The sequence below is a fragment of the Leucopleurus acutus genome (genome assembly GCF_964270905.1).
Source record: "Leucopleurus acutus genome assembly, chromosome: 20".
Lineage (NCBI taxonomy): Eukaryota > Metazoa > Chordata > Mammalia > Artiodactyla > Delphinidae > Leucopleurus > Leucopleurus acutus.
Genome location: NC_139162.1, coordinates 12208114 through 12214570, shown reverse-complemented (window position 1 = coordinate 12214570; position 6457 = coordinate 12208114).

Genomic DNA, 6457 nt, shown 5'->3' with positions numbered 1-6457 from the left:
TCTTGGCTCTTTCTGTAACACACCACTCCTTTAGAGTAGCTGCCTCTGTTCCTATGGAAAGAATTGCCTGAGCCCTTGAAAGTGAGCACATATGCATTATCTTTCTACTTGGAAGCTGTTTCCTAGTTTCGATAACCTTCTGCTGCAGTGGGATTCCTCTTCGCAGCTCCTCTGACTTCCCCAGACATCATTACAGGAGGGCAGAGGCAGTTAAAAACCTAACATTGTCCTAAGCTATTTAGTCAGCAAGGGATCTGGGTTTTAGAAACTGGAAAACTTTGGCTAAGGCTTGCTCAGAACATTGTCTTAAGGCCAAAAAGTGTTGGCAAGGTCCAGGTGAAGGCAGCTTTCCACCAGCCACAGACACGACCAAATCATACGGGGCCTGCTTCTCTTTTAAGCAGAGCGCTGACGGCCAGCCTGGATCATTTTCTCCGCATCAGCTTGTCTCCCCAGACAGTGAGCTAATGCTTGGCACCAAAAAACACCATGAAAAAAAAGGCATTTAACCCCATGTTTTGAGGCAGAAATGACTAAATGGAATATATACACAAAATTATTTAAATCAAGACAACTTTTAAAAATTCTAAGAGAATAAAAATTATGCACACATAGTCATAACATTGGAACCCACTTGTGAACACAGAATAAAGAGGAAGCAATGCTGAAAATGTAAACTTCTCTGAAAGAGCCAAATTTCAGAAGACATTTTGTTAGTAAAGAGAGAATTCTGCGGAATTAGCTGCCTAAAGCATGCTGAATCCCTCTTCCCTATGCAATGTCACTTCTGAGTATGTTGCGGCTTTTCTACAGTTTAAAACTATTGATATTTTAAACTTTTTCTATTTTTTTTCATTTTCTAAATTTTACTTTTAAAAATAGACACTATATTAACATGGTTCAAAATTTTATAAATAAGAAGTCTCCCTCCCACTCCCAGGCCCCAGCCATTCCCTTTCCCACCCTATAGGCCCTGTGTTAGTGGTTTCCTGTGCATCTATTCAGAGCTAGTTTAGCAAAACATAGATATATACCTTTCATCCTTCTTTTTTTTAGAAATGGAATGTTATAATGGTGTCCTACATTTTGCTATTTTTTTTGCACTTCATTGTATTTAGAAACAGAATTTTGAAGACATATTTCAATAAAGAAAAATTATATGTTCATTTACCCTTTGACACAGTGAATCCCACCTCTAAGAATCTATCCAAAATATACATTGGCAAAAATACAAAATATTCTATGTAGGCTATTCACAGAGTATTTCAAAAAGAAAGAATATGCAATGTCCACCAAGTAATAAAAATGGTTACTGCTGGGGGCAGGAAGAAACAGAGGTGAGGGAACAAGGATGTAAGACCTCTCTGAATGTACCTTAAAAAAAAAAACTTGGGGCTTCCCTGGTGGCACAGTGGTTGAGAGTCCGCCTGCCTATGCAGGGGACGGGTTCGTGCCCTGGTCCAGGAAGGTCCCACATGCCGCGGAGCGGCTGGGCCCATGAGCCACGGCCGCTGAGCCTGCGCGTCTGGAGCCTGTGCTCTGCAATGGGACAGGCCACAACAGTGAGAGGCCTGCGAACCGCAAAAACAAAACAAAACAAAACAAAAACTTGTTTTAAGTATTTTACATAATTTTTAAAAAAGTCCCCCTAAAAATTTAAAGTGAAAGGAGACAAAATTAACTATATATATTTGAAGCACTAACTACAGAGGAACTATTTCAAGTGACTTTAAAATGTTCACAATCTGGGAGTTCCCTGGTGGTCTAGTGGCTAGGATTCGGGGCTTTCACTGCTGTGGCCCAGGTTCAATCCGCGGTTGGGGAACTGAGATCCTGCAAGCCGCGAGGCGAGGCCAAAAACAACAAAAATCAAAAAACCTCACAATCCCTAGATCTGGTTTTTCAATCTCAGCACAACTGACATTTTGGGCTGGATAATTCTTTGTTGCGGGGGGTTGTCCTGTGCACCATAGGGTGTCAGCACCCAAGGCTCAGGTGAACTTCCCTGATTGGCAACATTTTGCACATACAGTCACACATCGTTGCCCCGAGAATTAAGTGCTGTGTTTGTCACATGTGCACCCAAAAAACTAAATATTGATTGCCCTGGGAGAATGTTCTAAAATATAGGAGGAGGGAGCATGACACAGCAGGATGAGCCACCTAGGGAAGCACCAGGGTGGGTCAGGAGGCACAGGGAGGAAGGAGGAAATGTGGGCAAGAGCCATTACTGTGAAGGGGAAGGGACGGGACAGGCAAGGTAAACAGGCTTGGGATTGGCTGGTTTGACTAATTTCAGTAGACTCTGGAGGCACAGTGACTGCCCCTGGTTTTCTGGTGCCTGGCCCTGGTGTGATGAGGGCAGGTGGATAGTGGCCCAGAATGTGAGAGCCCCAGAAAGGAGGTGGTTGGGGTATGGGCTCTGGATTGGTTGGTATACGTACAAAAGGTGTGCTCAGAGATGAGTCTTTATCCCTAGAAACTGGCTATCCCTGGGAGGCGCAGTCTCTCCAGGGTCAGCAAGGCAAAGATGTCAAAGCATCAGAGACACAAGGTTAGCAGAGAGGACAACTAGAAGCTTGTGCAGACTGTCTCCTGGACTTCGCCCATGTGCCTTTCCCTTTGCTGACTTTCACTGTAATAAATGGTAACTGTAACAGTTTTTCTGAGTTCTGTGAGTCTGTCTAGTGAATCAACCTAAGGGTGGTCTTGGGGACCTCGTGACACAGTTGCTAAAACCATTCTGTAAAAGGGTGATGGGATAGATCAGGCTGATACCAATGAACCCACTGATTAATCACTGAAAGCGGGACAACCCTATGTTGTGCAGAACCACCTGAAAAGAACTGAACCTGAATGTAATCAAGCCTCTCCACGTAACCACAAATTTACAGGAAATATGAGGGAGAGAGAACCTGCTATCAACACTGGAGGAAATAAGCAGCCAAATCCTGGATGGGGGACAGTCTACAGGACAAATAACCCATTTGTTAAGCACATAAAAAGGAGAGTGAACAGCTACAGATTTAGTGAGAAAAAGACACGTCAATCCAATGCATTGTGTGGACATTGTTTGGATCCTAATTTCAACAAAACAATAGAAGATTTGAGACAACAGGGGAAATAAAACACAGCCTGCATAATAAATATTAAGGAATGATTGTTAATTTTGTTGGGTAGAATATGATGGTTAGAATTCACTTTAAAATATTCCAAGAAAAACAAAATTGGAGGGGGGGGGAATAGATTAGATAACAACAGCATAAAGCTGATGATTGTTAAGTCTGGGTGATGGGTACATGGAGGCCCACTGTGCTATTCTACTTTTTGTCTATTTAAAAACTTCTATAACAAGTTTTCATAAATTTATTTATTTACTTTTGGCTGCGTTGGGTCTTCGTTGCTGCATGCAGGCTTCCTCTAGTTGCAGTGAGCAGGGGCTACCCTTCGTTGCAATGAGCGGGCTTCTCATTGTGGGGGCTTCAGTAGTTGTGGCACGTGGGCTCAGTAGTTGTGTCTCGTAGGCTCTAGAGCACAGGCTCAGTAGTTGTGGCGCATGGGCTTAGTTGTTCCCTGGCATGGGGGAACTTCCCAGACCAGGGATAGAACCCACGTCCCCTGCCTTGGCACGCAGATTCTTAACCACTGCGCCACCAGGGATGTCCTATAACAAGTGTCTAAAAAGGTACTTAAAAATTGGAAGCAGTTACCGTAAAAACATATGATCTAAATGTATGAAGTCCGAGAAACTGCCAATATTGCAGAGATGTGATGTTAAGGCATAGGTGAGATTCTAAACTTGGGTTTTTGTTTTGTTTGGCTTTGTTTTTGGGGTGTTTTTTTTTGGCAGCACCACGTGGCATGTGGGATCTAGTTCCCCGACCAGGGATTGAACGCACGCCCCCTGCAGTGGAAGCATGGAGTCCCAACCACTGGACTGCCAGGGAAGTCCCTAAACTTGGGTTTTAAGAGATTAAAGCAAAATGTAGGAAGTTGGCTGTCTAAGCTCCCCTTTTAGCTCTTGAGAAAACAGGCAGAGTCCAAGGTGAAGCTGCCTCTGGTCTCTATCTTTCAGGGTTTTGCCAGTCTCTGTTCTGAAGTGTAAATTCAGGAGTGTTGTTAATATTTAGTTTTTTGGGTGCACATGTGATGAACACTATAAAATTTAGGAATAAAAAGACTATCTCCTTACATTCTCATATAAATCTTTATCCTTTAAAATAGAATCTCGGGACTTTCCTGGTGGTCCAGTGGGTAAGATTCCGCACTCCCCATGCATGGGGGCTGGTTTTGATCCCTGGTCAGGGAACTAGATCCCACATGCATGACGCAACTAAGAGTTCGCATGCCGCAACTAAGAAGTCCTCATGCCGCAACTAAGAGTCTGCATGCTGCAAATAAGAAGTCTGCATGCCACAACGAAGATCCCACATGCTGCAACTAAGAACTGGCGCAGACAAAATAAAAAAATATTAAAAAAAAAAAAAAGAATCTCATGAGAGAGAGAGATGCATAATTTTCTGTGGATAAAAGCTTCTGCCAGGGCTTCCCTGGTGGCGCAGTGGTTGAGAGTCCACCTGCCGATGCAGGGGACATGGGTTCGTGCCCCTGTCTGGGAGGATCCCACATGCCACGGAGCGGCTGCGCCCGTGGGCCATGGCCGCTGGGCCTGCGCGTCTGGAGCCTGTGCTCCGCAGCGGGAGAGGCCACAGCAATGAGAGGCCCGCGTACTGCAAAAAAAAAAAAAAGCTTCTGCCAATCGAGGTATCTTAACTGCTCTCATATCATAGGATTTGGGGTCAGGCAAAAGGATCTCTCTGATTAAAGCAGCATATGGTAGGGGTCTGGCCTTCAGGTAGTGATGTTTTTGTCTTTCTTTCCTGCTATCTAAAAGGAATTATAGAAAAAAGTTCAAGGATAACTTGTTATGAAAAACTTATGGGGGAATTCCCCAGTGGTCCAGTGGTTAGGACTCGGTGATTTCACTGCCGTGGCCTGGGTTCAATCCCTGGTCAGGGAACTAAGATCCTGCAAGCCGCACGGCACAGCCAAAAAAAAAAAAAAAGTTACAATGGTAAATTAAAAAAAAAAAAGAAAAAGAAAAACTTACGTATTACTTCTGTAATAAAAAAAAATTAAGAACATATGTTCACATGCAAACTTGTATATGAATGATTATAGCAGCACTATTCACAATAGCCAAAAAGTGGAAACAACCTAAATGTCCATCAGATGATGATTAGATAAACAAAATGTGGTATATCCATAGAACTGAATATTATTTTTATTCCATAAAAAGGAATAAAGTACTGACTCATGCTACCAATTCACGTTATAACATCATGAATCTTAAAACATCATGTTAAGTGAAAGAAGGCAGTCACAAAAGACCACATATTGTATGATTCCATTATATGAAATGTTCAAAACAGGGAAATCCACAGAGACACAAAGTAGATTACTGTTTGCCCTGGAGCTGAGGGGGTTGAGGGGAAATGAGGAGCGGCTGCTAATGGATACCATACTGGGTCAAACAGCATCCCCCCGCCTCCCCCAGATGAGAACAAAAATGTTCTAAAATTGATCATGGTGATGTTTGCACACCTTTGTGGATATACTAAAACCCACCAAACTGTACACTTTAAATGGGTGAATTTTATGGTATGTGAATTATATGTCAATAAAGCTGTTATTTAAAATATTTAAGGTATAAGGAAATACTGAAGAACCAACAATGACCTTGAGTAATCCCAACATGGAGAACTTCCACTTTTAGTCAATAAATTAGAGTGTAAAGAGGTTGAAAGTTAAACATTAGTTGTTAGTAAAAACAGCATTGATTGCTAGCTCTGCTGCTGAATTACTATAGGGACTTTTGGCCTTTTAGACAGAACTCTTTCCATTGAAAGTCATAGGAAAACGGTCTCAAACAGGCTTACTCAAAACAACAATAGGAATTTATCTCACATAATTGAAGTCCAGAGTAGGCACTAGTTTCAGGCATCCAGACAAGGTCACGAGAGCTCTGATTCTCTCAGCTGTTTCCTTCATTGCCTTTGTTCTCAAGCTGGCTGTCTCTATGTAGTAGGCAACGGCAGCCACAGGCAATCCCAAGATTACGTGGCGTTTATAGCTCCCGATACAAGAGGAGAGAGAATCTTACCTGATCACTCTGGCACTAGTTCCAGGACTGTTCAGGGCTGGCTCACATTCCTGGAGCCAAGGAGTAAAGTTCACTTCATCCAAGCATGTGTAAAGCAGGAAAGGGTGGTTCTCCAAAGGAAAAAAGACTGGATATACAAAATACACGTCCACTATGACAGGCGAAACTCTAAAACTTGCAGAGATTCAAACATCATCTCAGCCCAATAAGTACTTGCCAAGTCAATGTAGGAACAGACAAAATGGAGCTATTGCAGAGTACTTTTAAAGCATCACATTCCAAATTCTTATTCTT